Genomic DNA, 22121 nt, shown 5'->3' on the forward strand with positions numbered 1-22121 from the left:
CTGTACGTGCCAACTTGCTTTTCAACAAGGGACATTCTGCTTTCCAGTGTCCATCGCCATGGCAGTAGTTGCATGCTTGACCAAACTTACTGGGCTTCACACCACCAATGGCCTTCTCAGGGTCCGATGACATAAACTTAATTTGACCAAAAGCTCTAGCGGGAGCACCAACTGAAAAACAGTTTCTACCAACCTGCCCCTTATGTGCCAAGATATATTCATCTGCCAATTTAGCAGCGTCAGAAACGGTTGTCACTTCCCGTTCGGCAATGTAAGTGGCAACCACAGGAGGAACACACTCTTTAAACTGCTCCAATACCATCAACTCACATAAGTCCTGAAAAGTTGTCACTCCCAGTGCCGAACACCATCTGTTGAAGTGTTTAGTTAAATCCCTCGCAAACTCTATATGCGACTGCTTATCAGACTTCCTCCATGATCTGAAACGTTGACGGTAAGCTTCTGGTACCAACTCATACGCCTTCAGAACTGCATCTTTCACAGTAGCAAAACTCTGACAATCAACTGCACTGAGTGCTGAATAAGCTTCCTGAGCCTTTCCAGTCAAAACAGACTGTAACATAATCACACAGTCAGCTTCTGGCCATCCTCTCAATTCGGCAATGCGTTCAAAAAGGGAGAAAAAGGCATCTGGCTCTCTTTCATCAAATTTCGGCACCAAGCGCAAATTACCCACAACATCAAAAGTTTCAACTCCTTGTGGAGAAGCCTCAACACCACCTGATAACTTGCCCGCCTTGATTAGGTCTAGCCGATACTGCTCTAACTCCAACTTTTCCTTTTCTAAAGAATGCCTTACACGTTCTTTCTCAATGCTCAGCTTGTCTCTTTCCATTTGTAAGAGTAACAACTCCTTTTGCTGCTCAAAAGACAAAGCAACGGCAGTTGAGACCACAGACTGATCAACCTCAGCCACTAAGGTCTGCATTTTACGTGGCAACACGCCTTTCTTTACTAATGCAGCCTTCAACACTCCTTTAATCTCATCTTTCAACCGTTTATCTCCAATGTCGACATCGTAATGTTCAGCAAGTTTCAAGAGTTGTTCTTTATTACAACTATTCAAGAGTTCCTCCGATGGAGACTGAACAAAAGCATCAACAGTAGCCATAACAGCAAAGTATTGATTCTCGACATGCAATTTAAAACAGCACTTTCCCACTAACTGCCTAACCAAAATATACTTAACTAAAGCCTAGTCTTCATGCAGTTACTTACGGTGGGTACTTATGCACTAAAAACCACCAGGAAGAGAAAGGCAACTGCACAAACAGCGACCCCCTCAATCCTGGGGACGTGCTCCCGAGACAACTGCTCTAACTGTGTTCACCGCAACAGAAATTTCAGTGAATGATTCTCAAGAGAGAAACACTCCTTCAACCTAACAGGGAAAGCACTGATTTTAACTTTGCATATTCAATAATCAACACAGCTCATACGCTCCAAAGTTGACACAAGACAGCACATCAACACTAGCTCAAGTCTACAGCAACAACAGTATTAACATGACTGCCTCCACTCAATCTGCCTAACCCAAATGGCCTCCCAAACACACACAAGGTTATTCCTGTACTTTTGACAATACGCTGACAGCTGTTATGCCACACGTTACAAAGAATTGCTGGTTCTTATGAGAGGCGATTAATGACTTGTTCCCCTGTTGATGAGCAGAATAAATCCTGCAGTTGAATCGTGAACAAGTTCATGATCTGTGCCTCTTTATTTCAATACACAGCTGCGGGATCTAGGATCGCACCCCTCCCAGGCACCTGTCACACCAAGGGGGCAACATCATCTCGCCTCAAATATTGTTATAGCCGTCTGCAGCTGGTCCAAAATGCTGCAGCACGGTTACTAACTGTGTCACAACCCGGCTCATAGGAAGTGACAAACAAATGGGAGACCACACACAGGCTTTTAAAGACTGTAAGACATATTTAATGAAAATAAGGTAAAGCAACTTAAACACAAGTTAAAGGACATAACAGCCATAACTGAAACTTCCAAATAAACATAACACGTGCCAGAGGGAGCCAAAAGCCAGCCTCCCTGGTTCAGTCAAGGTGTCTTTATATACACTGGGACTGGCTCTCTCAGGTGTGCTGCATCAATAATTGGGTCAGCTCCACCTACCTGCAAGAAACAGGTAAAAGAAGAAGCAAAACACAAGGCCAGCCCACTGGCCGTCACAACTGGCACATGCAAGCATGTGACCGGGTGATCGCACGGGTGACCGTGGCTCAGGGTGTTGGGAATCACATCTGTAACCGGAAGGTTGCCGGTTCGATCCCTGGGCTCTTTGTTCTGGTCGTTGTGTCCTTGGGCAAGACACTCTACCCTACTTGCCTACTGGTGTTGGCCAGAGGGGCCGATGGCGCGATATGGCAGCCTCGCTTCTGTCAGTCTGCCCCAGGGCAGCTGTGGCTACAACTGTAGCTTGCCTCCACCAGTGTATGAATGTGAGAGTGAATGAATAGTGGTATTGTAAAGCGCTTTGGGTGCCTTGAAAAGCGCTATATAAATCCAATCCATTATTATTATTATTAAGAACACATATCTCCCATACTGGCATCATTACACTGGCTGCCAGTTTAGTTTAGATTAAGATTTAATTATTTGTTTTCAAGGCGTTGCACGGGTTAGCACCCTCATACCTTTCGGATCTTTTAAATTGTTCACTCCTGCAAGATCACTGAGGTCTGTGGATCAAATGCTCCAGGCTGTCCTGAGGTCCAGATTAAAGCACAGAGGAGATCGGGCCTTTGCTGTAACTGCTCCTAAACTGTGGAACAAACTGCCCGTTCACATCAGGACCTCCCCAACACTGGACACTTTTAAAACCTGTCTGAAAACACACTTTTACTCCATGACTTTTAAATCAGAATGAGTTTGTATTACTTTTATTTATCTTATTTCTTACTCAAATCTTCTAATTTTATTATTCTTTTTCTTAACTTTTATCATGTCTCCCTATGTTTTCATTTCTTTTGATTACTTTAATTATTCAGCACCTTAGTCAAAATTTGTTGTTTCTGTTATTAAACAATCTCAGACCAGCTGTGAGCTGTTATCCATATGTTCTCAGATACTGTGCCATATACCATCTTTCCCTGGGGAGGTTTGATGTACATTTGTATCTCTTTTTAACTTCAGTTTCGCCCCGGTTCTTTTTATTCCTCAGGCATCCAGAGACAGCACCGGACTCAGTAGTCATTTTCACAAAAACCTTTATTCATCTTTATACATCTTCATATAAGCATGCATCTTCTAGAAGGGGAGACGCGCAAGGCCAGTGTCCCTCTGCAAAATCTTCACTCCTTTGTTTGTTACAGTCAGCTTTATAGAAGCGACCCCATCATAAAACCCCCATGGTGTGCTGTAAACTCTGTGTCTGTGTGTGTATGCACGCGCACGTGAGTGCCTGTGTGTGCGCGTACCCGTGTGTCTATGTGAGTGCATGTGAGTGACTGTATGCGCGTACCTGTGTGTATGTGTAAGTGCACGTGAGTGAGTGTGCGTGTAGGTGTGGGTGCGTCGTAACAGTCAAAGCACTGTGTGTGTCTCTGTGTACGTGACTTCCTGACGGTCATAAAAGTAATCTCCTCTCTCCCCAGCTACACCAAATTCCTCTACACAACATAGAAAACAGAGTTAACATATTACAAACACTGAGACCCCCACTCTCCATCCACTGGCCTCTTGTTGTCTTACATTTACAGATAAGGTGGAGAGTCTCCTGCAAACCTACTTCTAAGTTATGACAATTATGATTTTTTATTAAAGGTACAAGCATCAGCATCAGCAATCCCCAACTGTAGCTTCCTGTCTCCTTTTATGACAGCAGAACCCCAGTGTCCATAAATTCCTTTCCCTCTAAACAATTACACACTCTCAGGCTACAGCTAAGCCAAACTGAAACACACAGACAAATCCTTCCCTGTTCCTCTCATCTACTGCTGGACCCTCTTATCTAAGCAAATTTAACACATTGTAGTCTAATAATTGTTTTCTTGTACTCACACCTGTCACTGTTATTAACAGCAGTTTTATCCTTTTGGCGCAACATTAATATTTCCCAATTCCTTACTAGTCCACTCATTCTACTCATCATTCCCCGAATGTTAGCTAACTGTGGCTCTGCCTGAACTTTTGCAATAAAGTTTTTGGAACTACTGTTTGCGCTCACTTCTAATGAATTAGCTTCAATAATATTCTCAATCCACTGAGATACAATCTTTCCTGGCCCTAGAACCATTGGAAATATTTCTTCTGCGGTCTGTATGATTACTGCCACCAGCTCTTTGTTACAAACCTCCAATTAAAAATAAATAAATAATTAATAAATTAATAAATATTAAAGAACAATCAAGTGTAGCAGTATAGCAAAGCTGTAGTGATCCACTTGGGAAAATAAATCTCAAGTACAACTGTGTGTTTGAACCAAGTGTGTTTATAACTTCAAGTTCGTCTCTTGAAGCTCTTCATCTGCTCATGTTGCAGATCCACTGTGAGCTGAACTTCCAATGAAGAAAAATCAAAGTGATGTTTCAGATTAGTCAATGAGCTCATTAGTTAATAACTGTGTAAGATGGTGTTATGGTCCCCTGATCCTCTGCTGCCTACCCACCATCTATCTTTCCTCCCTCTGTTTTCTATCTTTGTCTCTCTGTGAGTGTGGCATTTGTGGTGTGTGTGATGTGTGTCGGTGGGGTTTGGCAGTTCTGCTGGTTCCTGCTCCTCCTCGGCTGGAGCACCTGCAGTAACTGATAATCAGTCCAGCACATCAGTTTGGAAGAATTTGACTCCATTTTTGACACAGAGCAGCTTTAATTCTGACATGTTGGATTTTCTCACATGAACTGCTCGCTTCCAGCTCTTTCACACCATTTCTGTTGGACTCTGTTGGACTCGGTTGTTCCAAAGCTCTATTTTTAACAGCAGGCATGGACGCTGTGTGTTCCTACGAGGCTGCTAGAGCTGATTGAGGCCACTCAGTACAACTCTGATGATTCCAGCAGACATGCCACAGCACATTTCAGAAGCATCCCTGAAGCATCTCTTTGCTCCGCACCACTAAAAATAACTCTGGATCTATTTTTTACAGAAGCTCCATCAAGCTGCAGAAAACAGAGGAAAATGTGCAGCACAGAAGAAACAGCAAAGGAAATCCTGTCAGTGTTGAAAATAGAAGAGCCTGTGCAGACCAACATGTTTCTCTTCTAAAATCCACCAGGTGTGGTTTGAAGGACGCAACAAAACCACATCAGAAAGACATCAGAGACTCATCACATCACTCGCTGGATTCACTGGATTCTTTTTCTTTCACCATTATTTGGAACAAAGAGAACAAACGTGACTGGTTTGTGTCACTGTGGTGCTGCATGGCCCACTTTCTCCTGAGATTCAGTTCACAGACAGATGTTCTGATAGTTTTCTTTACAATTTGCTGCTAGAATTCAAAATTGATTGTGTGATTAATGATGGTGAGCCAGATGGGCCAAACCATGATCCTATCAGCAGCATGTTTCATTGTAGTGGTGCATCATTGCTGGGATAAATGGACTGGTGCTTATATAGTGATTTTCTATTTTCATGTGGACTAAAGTAGTGGACTGACCAACAGACTGACATTAACATCAGAGCCGTGCTGCTAGTGTGGCTAAAAGAAAAGAGAAGAAGAGACAGTCATGTTGATATGAACATTAGAGAAACACATCATGGAGCTGAAATATGATCCTGCTTCCTCATTTGGACTCATTCACCTCAGCTGACACGTTCAACAGCAGACAGGTTTTTGTAGCAGTCTGTCTCACTGTGAGAGTGGCAGGACGGGGCTATCCCTACCCCATCTTTGGCTCTGGAACTAAACTGTCTGTAACAGGTAAGAACAAACATTTATTTTCCTTCAGTTGTTTTATTGTAGAAGCTGAAAATGTGTTTAAAGTCAGTTTCTGCTGCTTCAGGCTTTACATGTTAGTTTTTCATCATTAGTAGAGAATTCATCTGCAGCCATTGTTACATAAGAAAAGCTCAATAATCTCTGAAAACATGTTGAAATCTCACTGAACAACTAAAGTTATTCTTTATTTCTGCAAATATTAGTGATGTTACAAATATTTAGGATTTGATCCTCTCAGTGATTCTGCTGGTTTTTAACACAAGATCATGTTTGATGTTAAAACTAAATTAATATAGATTAACAACAAATATGGTTTCAGGAAATATTTGCTTTATGTTGAGGAACAAATATTTTTTAATAATCAAACATTCATGTAGCTGCTTCAAAAAGGTAAATAGAATAATAAAAACAGATACTGATTAGAAAACTCAGAAATGATATGACAGATAAATTTAGGATGAATTTGACATCGTTAAACTCTGATATTTATTTCTGAGATTAAGTCGTGTGTGTGGATTTGTACGTGACAATAAAAAGTTAATAATACTTAAATTTTCTAAAATACTTTTCAAGACAAATTTTTATTAAATTTTGTCAAATAATTTGTATTTTATGACTAAAAATATCATGAAGTATATCTCATATTATTGAAAAAGTTTTATTCAACATTTCAGTTTTAGTGTTTTAAAATAGTTGCTACAGTTTTTTATATGAATAAAAACATAAATTAAAATAATCACTGCGTTACTTTTCCAATTTTTACACAAAAATATTTAAGAATAAATTAGTCTGAAAGACAAATATGGTCTTTATGGTAAAATATATCAAAGACAAGAAGAATGGAAATTTTATCTGCTGAACTGAATTTTGTGAAATGATATTTAATTTTATTAATAGTACAAAACAATATGAAAAAAGATGAATTTACTTTTGGACAGAAGAGGATCTCTGTTAGAACTCGTGTCTAAGGACTAATAAGAAAAATACATTTTCACTTGTATAAAGACAAATGTAAATATTTTAAAATTGGACTGAACTAAATTTCTATAAAACAATAAAAAGCAAACACATGACGAATTAAACTGAATTTAATTTGACTTTAAAACCATGCTGAGTGTTCCTCATGTGAGCCATGATGACATGAGGTGATGACTGTGTTTGATATGAAGCTGAATCCAGTGTATGTAGTGAACTTTGTGCTGATGAGTAGTTTAGTGATCAGAGTCCATGTAGTTTCCAGGATCAGACTGAATGCAGTGCAGTGCTGGAAGCTGCTGCTGACTGTGTGAATGTGTGTCTGTGCTGCTTGTTGCTGCTGTCAAACTTCAGATGAGCAGGTAGTGAAGCCCGTGGTGAGCGTGTACCCAGCAGCATCCAGAGCCCACCTGGAGGGGAACAGCTCCCTGCTGTGTGTGGCCTCAGCCATGTTTCCTCCTCTGGTCCAGTTCTCCTGGAAAAGACAGAAGAAGAACGGCGGAGAAGCGGAGGAGCTGCCCCCTGCTGAGGGAGAGCAGCTGGAGCTCAGAGAGGCGGGACGCACCATTGCCATCAGGATGCTTGATGGGAGCCATTCTGACACATATAAATACAGCTGCTGGGTGAAGCACGAGGGGGGCACAGTGGAGGCCCGAACACAACAAGGTAATGAAGGCTTGGTGACTGTGTTCAGCAGTGATTCAGCTTCATGTGGAGATGCTGTCAAAGAGAGCAGAGCAGCAGAGGACTGACATTTCTCACTGCAGCTCCAAACATTTGACTCCTTTTCTGTTTCAGAGCTTCCAGCTCCAGCAGCCTCCTGTCCTCCAGAGAGAGAGCCAGCAGACCTGCCAGCTCTGCAGCCAGCTGACTGTAAGATCACCTGCTGCCTCTCTGCATGGACAGCTCCAATGTCCAATGAGGCAGCTGGAACAAGTTTAGGCTCTTAAAGTTGCACTAATTGATCAAATCTTCATCCAACAAGCTCTGATAAAGCCACTGTACACTAGCTGCTCAGCACCAAACAGCAGACAGACCATAATATGTCAGAGATCAGTTTGTTAGCTGCTTGTGGAGTTCTTCTGCCCCCAAGTGGACACAAACACTACATCAATTCATCCACTTGAAGAAGAAGCTGTGACTGTTTCTATTTGGACTTTTTCTCCTTGATCTGAGAGGAATAACCCGACTGTCTGTCTGTCTCTTTGTGTCTGTCTGTCCTTCAGTGTCCTTCCAGTCTCAGTGCAGGGTGAAGCTGCTCTGCCTGCTGTACACAGTGCTGATAGTGAAGAGTCTGGTGTACTGCTGTGGACTCTCTCTGCTGATGATGCTCACAAACAAGGGAGCGTCCACCAACTGCACACATGCTGACTGACTGTTTCCTGCTCGCCTTTTCTCACCATCACATCTCATCAATTCATCTCATTCATCACTTTGATCACAAATGTTAGTTATGATGTGTTGAGCTTATTTTGCCTTTTTCTTCAACAGTTAGAAGATCGTCTGAAATAAATACATCTTTACATGTATTGTTGGTCTGAGTTAGAATTCTTTTTGTGCTTATTGTGACTTTTATTGTAGTAACAAAAACCATCAGGAATATTTTTATCACAAGTTTTTGTTTGATTTTCAAATGTCAAACAGTGTAGTTGTGTTTGTGTGAACAATAAAGATTTGAAGATGAAGAGTTTGATTCTACTTTCATTGTGTGATCAACAACAACCCGTGTGAGTGAAGCACAAACTGACTGTATCCAAACTTGCTCTCCTGCAGCAGACGGGCTGTGTGGGTTTCTGCTCTGCAGCCTCCACACCGTTAGCTGTGGCTTTCACTTTAATAACACAATGACAGTTACAAGCAGGAACTCTGCTTCAAGAATGATTCCAGGAAGGATCTGTGTTCTTCACCTGTGAGAGAAACAGCTCAAATCCTCAACTCACAGCTGACAAATGAACTTTAATGGAATCAAAGGAGAGACCATGAAGCCCCTGCAGTCTGCTCAGCTCCCATTTTATTACCTGAGCTGAGTTTTTCATTCTGGATATCACACACGTAAGAACAGATCAAGTCTGAACAGCAAATGTTGGAGAATCATTTTGAAGTCTTGCTAAATGTCGTTATTATTACAAAAACTACTGAATGATTCAGAAAATCCTTTCCAACAAGCAGAAATATGCAAACAAAGTAGAAACAAGGCAACATGAGTCATTCAGATGCAGATAACATATTCTCCTTATTGTGAAGAACACAGTCATGAAATCTTTCTGTGTGTCATTCATTGAGTTGAAGTGCCTAATAGAAGAGGAAGAGCAGCAATAATCAATGATAGCTGAGACATTGAGAACATGGCTGTATGCCTGCTATCATAACAGCAAACAAAGCACACAAACAGCAAACACACAATAATGTGCTCGCAGCTTGTGTGTTGTGTCATTTTTGACATTTCATGAAGTCACAAAAATGTGTGCGACTCATTAAAGGAGTGTGTACGTGTCAGTCAGTGCTCTGTATTCATGTGTTCACCTCATTAAAGTCACTCAGACACTTTTCTCCTCCAAACTTACAGCACAGCTTCATATTTCACTGACTGATTCTTTCATTACATCCATTAAGGGTCACACAGTGAAATTAGTGCAAACTTACAAATGTGTTGCAACAATTTTGGCCTCCAAACTGAACTTTGAGACAAACAGTGAAGCTGTGAGCAAAAAGAGGCTCCAGTGTGTGTCATGGTGGAGGAAACTGTTGTATTCCCACATTCAAAACATGCTGATCTTATTGGATTTGTCCCTCAAAGTCTTTTTCCTCCTTTTTCTCTTCATCCAAATGTTCTAGCAGGCTGACTGTGAGTCCCTGTTGAACCTGTACAGCAGAAAGTAACAGCAGTCAGCGGCCTCCACTTGACTTCATGACTTCAACGCCTCGCACAGTCACTTTCACTTTCTTCCTTCTGTCTTTTAGTCCTAAAATGTAGAACAACACCAGATCCAAATATTTGTGTCCTTCACTCACATCTTCAAATGATCCCTTCCATATCAGAGATGATACAAAGGCAACATTTGTCTTATTTCTCTTTCAGGAATCAAAAAGTACTTTTGTACTGTTGTGTAAATGTGTGTGTAAAGGTGGATGACTGCCTGCTGCAGATGAAATCTAACCATGGCTACAAATAAATGAAGCTGACGTGAAACACAGCCCTGTTTTTATTACTGTTTATAGATATTAGAATTGATGATCATCATTTTAATGATTCTTAAAACTGTCGTCAATAAAACAGAACAATTAAAAATGAGATGCTGTGAATATTATTTATTCATTTTGATTCACAAAAACAAAGAAAAGGTGAAGATATTCAAAAAGTTAGATAAAGAAGAAAACCACAGATAACAGTGTGTGTTAGTAAATTCACAGCAACATGAATGTTTCTGAGTGTTTGTGCATCATGTGACCCAGATTTTTGGATCTGCTGTCAGATTGAAATGAAGACGATGAAACCACAGCAGCTTCAGCTGAGCTGTCAATCAGCAGCAGCAGTCTTATCTGTGGGCCGCAGGGGCTGATGGGAGCTTTGAGGACCTGTTAGAAACCACGTGGCCCTCGTCTGATCTCACAGCTCGTCCTTGTTTGGCCTCAGCTGCATCAGAGCGCCACTTCTCCCCAGGTTCACCAGAGGAAACACCACTGCACAAAATGCTTTTCCTCCCAGCTGCTGCTCTGTGCTGTCTGTGTTCAGGTGAGTGTTTCCAGCCAATCAGGAGCCAACAAAGTCAACCTGTAACAAACACTGTCACACTAACCTTCATCTATCTGTCTGTGTCTCTACAGCACTGGTTACCATGGCAGCAGAACAGCTGATTCAGGACGATTTAACATTGACCAGGAGAGTTGGAGAAAGTGTCTCCTTCAGCTGTGGAGGGACTGACCGTTGTCATTATAGTCCTCCCAATATATACTGGTATCAAAAAAAAGAAACAGAAACATTCCAACGAGTTGTGCATACGAAAAATGAAAGGAATAGTTGCACACTTTCCAAACCCTACAAACATCCTCAAGAAAATGATTTTTCAGTTGTGAAAAAACAGAACGGCTGTGAGTTGAAGTTAGAGAAAGTTAAACCTGATCATTCAGCCACCTACTACTGCTCCTGTTATAAGCTTGGTCCCCACAGTGAGAAATGATCCCTGCAGCCTGAACAAAAACCAACAGATGAACAGATGTCAAACAGTGTCTGTGACAGGAAGAGAGCAGTAAACCACAGCCCAGCTTCACATGTTTCACCTCCATCTCAGAGTCACAAACATACTGAGCTCAGGGACCATTTTTATTTACTGCTGTCAGAAATTCAATTCTATTTATTTCTGTTTAAACAGATTTTTCATCCTGTTTTAAGACAGAAACAAGAGGAACAGATGACATCAAACTTCCAAATGTAAACAAATGTATCCTCAGTCCCACAAAAACATTTATTCAAAGTGAAAGAAAAACAGATTGTGTCAAACTGAGTCAAAGTCCATCCCTCATTCACAGTGTTAATGTTCTCTTCATGAAAACTCTTCCAGCAGCACTTGTTGTTTAACACCTTTCAGTACATTTAACCAGACACTTGGACTGATGTCAGGTCAGGATTTTGTCCTTCTAGCAGCGGCTCATTAGGACGCTGATTTTGTTGGACACATTTCCATCTAGTTGGTTCCGAAATTGTCCAAACCCAGCAGGTCATGGCCGCCCTGACTTGGTTGTGTCAGAGGTTTGTTCCCTGAAAAACAGAGCTGCTCCTTCCCACTGTCTGCAAGTCCTGCTAGTAAGGAAATGTTGTACATTTAGTGTTTCTGTTCATGATGTTGAAAGGTTTTAATTCCCTCTTTGGTTTTAAGTCCTGTTAGTCGTGCTTTATTCTCACATAGAGAGTTTAGGAAACATGTCGTCCTGAACAAGCAGCTTGTATTAAGATATGTGGTCTGAGCCTCCTTCAGCTTTCAGAATAAACATGAGTTTTACATGATTTAGTCTCTGACTGAAAGTAAACAGGAAGGAGATGAAAAGCCAACAGAAGTGTCCTGAAAGACAACCTGAGCAAACTGGTGGTTTTCCTGCAGGAAAACTGCAGAGTCAGACCTGCTGCTTCCACCTACAGAGCCTCTGTCAGTGCCCCAGGTCAGCCGTGGTACAATGTAGCTGCTATCAGCAGTGAGTGAATGTGTGAATGACTGAATGTAGTGTAAAACGCTTTGGGGTCCACGGGACTAAGTAAAGCCCTACACAAATACAGGCCATTTACCATTTAAGTTGTACTTGTTGTCCTCGTCCTGGCTGATGTCCTGGGATTTTCTGCACTACAACCACATTAGTGTTCTTCTTCATGCCACCTTGTGAAGTATACCTCAGCCTCATGTAGCAAAACACCACCACAGCATGATGCTGCTGGCAAAGTGTCATGTGACCTGGGGGTAGAAAGAGATTGAAGCCCCCCCGACCCCCCCGCTGCCACCTGTTATTACAGCTGAGAGGGTGTCGTGACAGGAGGCTAAAATACAACAATTTTCATTTAATATTCTCCAAATATGTTAAAAGCAAATAATCTCTTCTGTAGGAATGCAGGGAGATAAGAAATGTCATCAACTCATCTTTCAAGTGATTCTGAATCAGGGAAACAGCATCAAGTGTTGTAAACTTCAAACACAGAACCATAATTTATATGTGATCTTACTGAAGATTAATTATGCATAATTGCACCATACAGATCAGAATATTAAATATGAACATGTTTAAGTTAACCAGTATTATGATCCTGAATTTTTTCATTGATTGTACTCATTTGTATTTTTGTATTTCCTTCTGATATCTGTACCTGAGCTGAGGTGACGCAAAAATTTCCCTGTTGTGTATATCGAACAGTATATGAGCGACTATGGCCTTTGCGATGCACGGCGCTCCCTTCACCCCAACAGTAAGGAATATACTTTCTTCTCACATGTCCATCACTCCTACTCTCGTCTGGATTATCTTTTGGTCAGCAGCTCACTGCTGAACGACATTTCAGAGACTGAGATTCACCCTATAGCTGTCAGCGATCATGCTCCTGTATCTTTACCACTAATGCACAAGAATAATACTACGCCAAGTAAAAACTGGAGATCTAATATATCATTGCTTAAAGATGAAGACTTTATTAAATATTTTAAAAAGGAATGGACTTCATATTTAGACTTTAATGACACTCCCGAAACATCAGCTTCTGTTCTATGGGAAGCAGGGAAAGCTGTGATGAGAGGTAAAATAATTTCTTTCTTATCACACAAAAAGAAAAAAGAAAACAAAAATATTCAAGAATTAGAAAAACCATCAAATCACTAGAAGAAGCCTACGCGTGCGACCAAGATCAGGAAACATTGAACAAAATACGCAAAACAAAACTAGAATTAAATGAAATTATTAATTAAAAAAACAAAAAAAAAACAAAACACAATTCCTTATACAAAGACTTCACTTGCAGAATTTTGAACACAGTAACGAATCAGGTCGATTTCTAGCTAACCAGCTAAAAATAAATAAAGAAAAAATAACTATATGTGCTGCTAAAGATTTATCGGGGAACACAATATATGATCCTGGAAGAATAAACAACATTTTTAGGGATTTCTATGAAACTTTATACTCACCACAAATAAACCCATCTAAAAATGAAATTGATTTGTTTCTTGACAACGTAACTCTTCCAAAATTACTAGACACTCAAGCAATGGCACTGGATTCGCCACTGACGCCAGGTGAACTCCAGGAAGCCCTGATAAGTATGCCCAATAATAAGGCTCCAGGTCCAGACGGCTTCCCTGCAGAATTCTACAAAGAATTCTGGACGATTCTAGCACCAGTTTTCTACAGAACGTTGTTGGAAATTAAAGAAAATGGCAGACTTCCATCAAATATGAATTCTGCAAACATTAGTCTCCTGCTAAAACCAGGCAAAGACCCTGTATATCCCTCAAGCTATCGTCCAATTTCTCTTTTAAATGTAGACCTTAAAATAATCTGCAAAGCTCTCTCAAAGAGATTAGAGAAAATAACCCCCCTCTTAATTCATCCTGACCAAACTGGTTTCATAAAAGGTCGGCACTCAAACACTCGTAGATTACTTAATTTAATAGACTACTCATACAATAAAAACATCGAAACCATAATATTCTCTAGATGCAGAAAAAGCATTTGATAGAGTTAACTGGAAATTTTTATTTGCAACTTTACACAAATTTGGTTTTGGAAACTCTTTCATAAACTGGATAAGAATATTATATAATTCCCCAACAGCTCGTATCAGAACAAATGACCAGACATCCTCCAGCTTCTGTCTCCTGAGGGGCACCAGACAGGGATGCCCACTCTCCCCTTCACTTTTTGCAATTTTTATCGAACCTCTAGCAGCAGCATTTAGACAGGCTACAACAATTAAGGGCATAAAATGTAAGAACATAGAACATAAAATCAGTCTCTATGTGGATGATGTGTTGCTTTTTCTGCAAAACACACAAACCAACCTCTCTGAGGTAATTACTCTAATAAACTGGTTTTCAAGAGTTTCAGATTATTCAATTAACTGGCCAAAATCTACAGTTCTCCCCATTAACTGCTCCTTCCATAATTCTTCCTCTGCCCCACTGCAATCCGGAACTATTAAATATTTAGGTATTAATGTTTCTCCTAAGCTTTCAGACTTAACTAAATTAAACCACATCCCACTTCTAAAGAAAGTAGAAGGCGATCTGACTAGATGGAAATCTTTACCCATATCACTCATGGGAAGGGTCGCCACTATAAAAATGATGATCTTGCCAAAAATAAACTACTTATTTTTGATGATCCCTAACAAACCATCACAAGATTGGTTCAGATCTCTGGATTCATATATTTCTTAATTCCTTTGGAAAGATAAACCCCCGCGTATTAGCTTAAAAACGCTACAAAGAACCAAGGATAGAGGAGGATTAGATCTGCCTAATTTTCAACAATACTTCTTAGCCAACAGGCTTCAGTTCATCTCAGAATGGTTAAAACATACCTTCTTAGATGAGCCCTGGCTAGATGTTGAACAGGCACTATGCAAGGATCTAGAGATTTCAGACCTACTGTCATCACAGCTGACGAGACAGGGGAAACGTAAACTGAGCACACTCACATACGACACAGACCTTCACAATAAAACAGGAAACTCAGACACATGGAACCAGACAAGACATTGAACTAAACAGACAGATTCACAAACAGACGGGGTGACACCATAGACAGACAGATACAGACGCGGACTCAGAGGCAGACCGAATATAACACGTAGAAGTCAAACAATAATAATAATCATGATAATATATTGGAAAATGATAATAATAAAACTTAAAGCGGTGGGTCACCGACCCAGGACCATGACAGTACCCCCCCCCTCAAGGGCTGGCCCCCGACAGCCCCAAAAGACAAACAGACCACCAAGCCAGGGCGGGCGGCGGGAGGGCCCAGAACAGAACAAAAGAAGAGCCCCCCCAGAAAACCAAACAAAATGTCCAAAAACCACACAGGGGAGCAGAGTCCAAAACGTAGGTCAGGAGGTCGGCCTGGGGACCGATAGGTCAGAAGGCCAGCACAGGTGATTTCGGGAGGCTGACCGTGCGAAAGGCAGCGGCAGCGGGGCAGGTTCGGAGGCCGGCCGTGCAGACAGCAACGGCGGTGACGGGCAAACAGTTCTGGTGGCCGACTGTGCGGACGGCAACGGCGGAGGCGTAGAAACAGTTCTGGGGGCCGACCGTGCGCATGGCAGCGGTGGCAACAGAGCAAGTCCGGGGGCTGGCCACGCGGAAGGCAGTGGCGACGGGGTGACATCATAGACAGACAGATACAGACGCAGGCTCAGAGGCAGACCGAATATAACACGCAGAACTCAAACAATAATAATAATCATGATAATAAATTGGAAAATGATAATAATAAACTTAAAGCGCTGGGTCACCGACCCAGGACCATGACACTTACCATTTATTAGCTCAAACATCAAAAGACATGAATGCTTTAAAAGTATCAACATCAGCTCTTCTCTGACAGCATGGTGGGAGTTTCTAAAAATAACGGAGTCTTCATTAATCCCATGCAAACGTACACCTATCTGGAACAACCCTGACATATTACAAAACAATAATATGATTAATGTCCCAGAATGGAGTTGTAAAGGAATTAAATACTTAGAACATATATTAGAGGGAACAGAATTTATTCCATTTGACAGACTAGTTGCACAATATGGGATCAACAAGAAAAGAATTTTAGAATATCAACAAATTAAATCCATAGTAAAAAAGAAATTTAACCTCAGTCAAGTTGAATTACAAACACCACCAAGTGCGGTACATTTTCTCACTCTTAAATCCCCCAAATTATTATCTAAAATATACAGAACACTTTCTAAATTAGATGAATCAATAACCCTTCCAATTGCAAAGTGGGAAGCAGATTTATCAGTCAGCTTAGACAAAAACTTCTGGTCTCAGGTATGCTTAAAAACCTTTAAATTGATTAAAAATCCCAGTCTGCAATTAATACAATACAAAATACTACATAGAGTGTATGGAATGCCAGGACTGCCATAATGAATTAATTAATGTGGCAATAATTAATTAAAATCGGAAATAATTAATTACATAAATATTTATGATGCATTTAATTAATTAATTATTGACACATTTAATTAATTATTTCTTTATTTCACATTTTAATTAATTATTGCACAGTTGACTCCTTCAGGTCTCACCATGAAATAATTTTATCTGTCAAACTCACCCATCAAACTCAGGGGGCGGGGCTAACGCTGATCGAGTCAAAACCATTGCTTTGGCCTGGTGGCCATTGTTTCTAGCACACAACAACCGGCATGTGGAAGCTAACAGAACTGAACTTTGAAAAACCCTGTTTGTGTGTCACCAAATACCGTTTTAATATTTTTTTTAGCCGAGAATGTAGTGGTTTAATCTTCATGTGTCTGGTCGGTTTGTCAAGATACAGTCTCTTTGCAAAAGTGCTTCGATGATTTCGGAGATGTCTGCCCAGTCTCACGGCAAAGCGTGGATAGACCCGTTCGCCTCGCAAGCAATCGAGCTGTTATTACCACCGACAAAGCTCAGGCCCTGGTACACAGCTGTAATAACCCCCGCTGACACTGACTTCTTTTACTGAGGTATATTTATCGGGGTTTTATTTCCTGATGCTCATATGTGTCCTACGTGTTTCAGTCGCCAATTCTGAATTATAACTAACATTAAAAACATGTTTAAGGAGGAGAGAAAGCAAATAAATTCGATTAACAGCTGATCTTTGGGTTTTTGTTCAGTAATCAGCGTGACCTGCGTATAAACGCATAAAAGAGATAACGTTGGTGTTTCTGTCATGTAGTAACTGCTGGCTTTAACTGTACAAAGGTTATTCAACACTATGAAACACATACAGACTTCATGATGTTCGGCTAATATTTTTATTGTGAATATTAATCATGAGGGTAAACGGCCCTGTACACCACGGAGCGAGGTCAGCATATCCACGATATCCTCAGCTCCATGAGTTAACACAGAGTTTCCCAGCTGACTAATCTAACGGTCTTCTACGAATATGTCACGGGTCATATCAATATGATTTTACAGAAAATCATCCTTATTACTGCCAACTATTCCAGAGACGTGAAAATCTACAGCATAAAGAACAAAACATCCAGAAGTCTGCACGATGTGTTTCATAGTTTGTAACAAGGCTTTGACAATTAAACATAACATGACCGAAAAAGAAAAAAAAGAGAAAAAAATAAATCACAAATTATATGTTAACTTCATTTATTTTTATTTAAGTAAACTCTAAATATTCTAACAGACACCTGGTGCTTAGAATAAAGTTGAATAACTATTAAAAAACAGATGATATAATATTTCTGTCCAGGTTGCAGTCTTCATGATGAACATGCTGTTGCAAACTCCTCTCTGTGGAAATGCGCCTCCTCTTCTCTTTCTTTAAAACATTTTAAAAGTCAGTTTACTCTCAAGATTCACTGTTAAATCCAAAACACACCAGATAAAGAAAAGCGAATAGTTCAGTCTAACACATGTGCCAGTGAACCATTAAACGTCTGTAAAACTATGCAGTTATGAAACGTAACTTTAACCTCAGCCAAATCAATTTGCTCAGTTGTAAATAAAACAGCGAAGTAAACGTGACCCGACAGACAAAACCTGAGTGTATTAAGCGTTTAACCACTGAGAGCTAAAACTCAGGCGAGGATTCAAAGCTGTGTGCAGGTGATTGGACATTGGATGAAGCTGCTTCGCCTATAAAGTGCTCTGCAAGGAAACAAGCTCCAGCAGCTCTGCGTTCGGGAAAAATACTATATTTCCTTATCTTTTGCAGAAAAATGCGCTGACATTGCGTTATATCGAGCACCGGCTGCCCAGTTAAACTGTGACTATCACCAGGTAACGTAGGCGTGTTTCTTGAATTAGCAGCAGGTGTTAAACAGCTGACAGATGAGGAGGAGAATGCATGCAGGTAAACTGAGGGTCTGTTGAGCTGATCGCTGGTTTTGTGAGAAAAATGTCAGCTCGTTCTTTATGTTACAGAAGCACAGAGACACAAGACCAGGCGGAAAGAGACGATCGTTCGGTGAAAATGAGAATCTGCGAATGCAACATGTGGAACACGGAGAGTGGAATATGTAAACAAACCGGTTAACATAACCCCCTCGGTGCACTCTGCATGCTGACTGTTAGCAGAGCTAGTGAAATCTCTGAAAACATCTGAGCACTTTTGCAAACATGTTCTATGTTGACAACCTGACCAGACATGTGAAGATTACGGCGCGACATTCGTGGCTAATAAACTGTTAAAAGTGTAGCTGTTGACAGAAAAATGGGGTATTTTAAAACTACACCACCACCATTGCTGCCTGTGATTTGGAATGCATTCTGGGATACCTGGCTGCTCCAAGTCTACACAAGCAATCGATTATCTAGGATCGACCTGTTTTGACTTACTTTAGGTATTACAGGTACTGCACTGCAGTGGTTTGTATCATATCTATCTAATAGACTCCAATTTGTGCATGTAAATGAAGAGTCCTCTTCACACACTGAGGTTAATTATGGAGTTCCACAGGGTTCAGTGCTAGGACCAATTCTGTTTACATTATACATGCTTCCCTTAGGCAGCATCATTAGAAGACATAGCATACATTTTCACTGCTATGCTGATGACACCCAGCTCTATCTGTCCATGAAGCCAGATGACACACACCAATTAGTTAAACTGCAGGAATGTCTTAAAGACATAAAGACCTGGATGGCCGCTAACTTTCTGCTTCTTAATTCAGATCAAACTGAGGTTATTGTACTCGGCCCTGAAAAGCTTAGAAATATGGTATCTAACCAGATTCTTACTCTGGATGGCATTACCTTGGCCTCCAGTAACGCGGTGAGGAACCTTGGAGTCATTTTTGACCAGGACATGTCCTTCAATGCACATATTAAACAAATATGTAAGACTGCGTTCTTCCATTTGCGCAACATCTCTAAAATTAGAAATATCCTGTCTCAGAGTGACGCTGAAAAACTAGTTCATGCATTTATTACTTCCAGGCTGGACTACTGTAATTCATTATTATCAGGATGTCCAAAAAACTCCCTGAAAAGCCTTCAGCTAATCCAAAATGCTGCAGCAAGAGTCCTGACAGGGACTAGAAAGAGAGAGCAGATTTCTCCTGTTTTGGCTTCCCTTCATTGGCTTCCTGTTAAATCCAGAATTGAATTCAAAATCCTGCTCCTCACATACAAGGTCTTAAATAATCAGGCCCCATCTTATCTTAATGACCTTGTAGTACCATATCACCCTATTAGAGCACTTCGCTCTCGCTCTGCAGGCCTACTTGTTGTTCCTAGAGTATTTAAAAGTAGAATGGGAGGGAGAGCCTTCAGTTTTCAGGCCCCTCTTCTGTGGAACCTGCTTCCAGTTTGGATTCGGGAGACAGACACTATCTCTACTTTTAAGATTAGGCTTCAAACTTTCCTTTTTGCTAAAGCATATAGTTAGGGCTGGACCAGGTGACCCTGAATCCTCCCTTAGTTATGCTGCAATAGATGTAGGCTGCCGGGGGATTCCCATGATGCATTGAGTTTTTCCTTTCCAGTCACCTTTCTCACTCACTATGTATTAACAGACCTCTCTGCATTGAATCATATCTGTTATTAACCTTTGTCTCTCTTCCACAGCATGTCTTTATCCTGTCTTCCTTCTCTCACCCCAACCGGTCGCAGCAGATGGCCCCGCCCCTCCCTGAGCCTGGTTCTGCCGGAGGTTTCTTCCTGTTAAAAGGGAGTTTTTCCTTCCCACTGTCGCCAAAGTGCTTGCTCATAGGGGGTCATATGATTGTTGGGTTTTTCTCTGTATCTATGAAGCGCCTTGAGGCGACTTTTGTTGTGATTTGGCGCTATATAAATAAAATTGAATTGAATTGAACTTTGCACGGCAACCAATCAAATGTTAGAGAAGCTGCATGGGCAGCGTTAACCCCGCCCCCTGAGTTTGATGGGTGAGGCTGACAGATAAAATTAATTAAAGATGAGAGCCAGGCGCCAGGACTGCCAAAATGAAATAAATAAATATATCATTAAATAATTAATGAAATGTGTCAATAATTAATTACATGTGTCATACCTATTTATTTAATTAATTAATTCCAATTTTAATTAATTATTTAATGGTGTATTTAATTAATTCATTATGGCAGTCCTGGCGTTCCATAAGAGCGCACTATACAGGTCATCGGATGTTTAAGATGGGCTTTACATCTTCCAACAACTGCTCACACTGTCAAGGCAATACACCAGACAATTACATTCACGCTCTTTGGTTCTGTCCACCAGTGCAGAAGTTTTGGCACGAGATATGTGAAGACTTATCAAAGTGTCTGAAATGTAAAATTCCAACCTCCCCTTTAGTATGCTTGTTGGGAAAATTGGATGAGGTCACTACAGAAACTAATACAGTCCACATGGTTTTTACTCCCCTATGCATCGCCAAGAAAACGGTCCTCATGAACTGGAAAAATAAAAATAATCTTAATTCTAGCCAATATAGAAACCATCTAATAGATCACATTAGTCTCGATATATCCTCTGCCACCACATTTGATCAATCCCTCTGGGCTCCTTTGATCGGCTTCATCACCTAGCAGGGGTAAGGGGTCGTGGTTTGGTCCCGCCTTAGCTACTGTGGTTGATGTGGAGTTGGGACGGGCTTAGGGCGCCTGGAGGACCCCTAGAGACGTTATCCCTGGAGGGCTTAACCCGGGGGTTGTGTTCATAACCTGGTTAGTGGCTCTGGTCGCTCTTAGAGGTTGTTCTCCTCGTGGCTGCGTGCAGCAGGGCTGGAGGATGGTCTGTACTGGTGGACGTAGGTTACTGGCCTGGTGGCCTGGCTGCCCCTGAGTGGATCCGGAGCAGGCGTGGGGGTTTGGGGTTCGGGGGTGCTTCGCCTCCGTGCTGGGGCTCTGGCTGGGCCTTGGGGGCTTCGGTCCTCGTCGGTGTGTCACCGAGGTTGTGAGCGGATGGGTGCACGGGGGCTCAGCCCTGGCACAGGGGGCCTCTTGTGCATCGGCCAAACTGGGGGGCTCTTCAACTGGCGGGGAGGTTGTTCCATCCTTGCAGGAGTCCACTCTGCAGGTGAGGGAGAGACATAGGAGAGGTGGAGAATAAACTTAACCTGGGTGTCTGTTGTCTTGTGTAGTCTGGGAGATGATTGAATGTTGGGGTGGGTACAGTTTCCTCTGCGGTGGGCTAGGGTGGGCTGCCCCGGGTCCTGTGGGGCTTGGCAGTGCTGCTACCGTAGGCCCCGGTCTGGACGGACCTGGGCTCCCTTGCCTTGGTGGGTACCAGAGGACGGGGGTGCCTACTGGGGTCAGCGGGGGGAGCTGGCCCTAGGGAGGGGCATCCTCCCCTCCCTCCTTTTCCTCCCCATCCCCGGCTACCTCCCTCTTCCCGCTCCACCACACTCACCCACACAGGTAGGGCCTTGGGGTGCGGGTGTGTCACCAGGGTGCAGGGGAGACATCCCCCCCCCCCCCCCTCTGTCCCCTTCTGGCCACCTGTGCCTCAATTTTATCTCACAACTTAGACATCCACATTACTCACACTCTCATAACACACACATATATATAGGGCCT

General features: G+C 41.7%; 1 protein-coding gene and 1 long non-coding RNA gene across 4 annotated transcripts in view; both read left to right on the forward strand.

Moving 5' to 3' along the window:
- Positions 1-22121, forward strand: part of LOC113010740 (uncharacterized) — a 170689-nt gene that overhangs the window by 20718 nt on the left and 127850 nt on the right. The gene's annotated exons all lie outside the window — the stretch shown is intronic.
- On the forward strand, positions 7250-8580 carry LOC145421933 (uncharacterized). Its single transcript, XR_013903310.1, has 2 exons — positions 7250-7561; positions 7694-8580. It is a non-coding gene; the product is annotated as an uncharacterized LOC145421933 (long non-coding RNA).

This window comes from Astatotilapia calliptera, chromosome 18 (assembly GCF_964374335.1).
Source record: "Astatotilapia calliptera chromosome 18, fAstCal68.1, whole genome shotgun sequence".
NCBI classification, from domain to species: Eukaryota; Metazoa; Chordata; class Actinopteri; order Cichliformes; family Cichlidae; genus Astatotilapia; species Astatotilapia calliptera.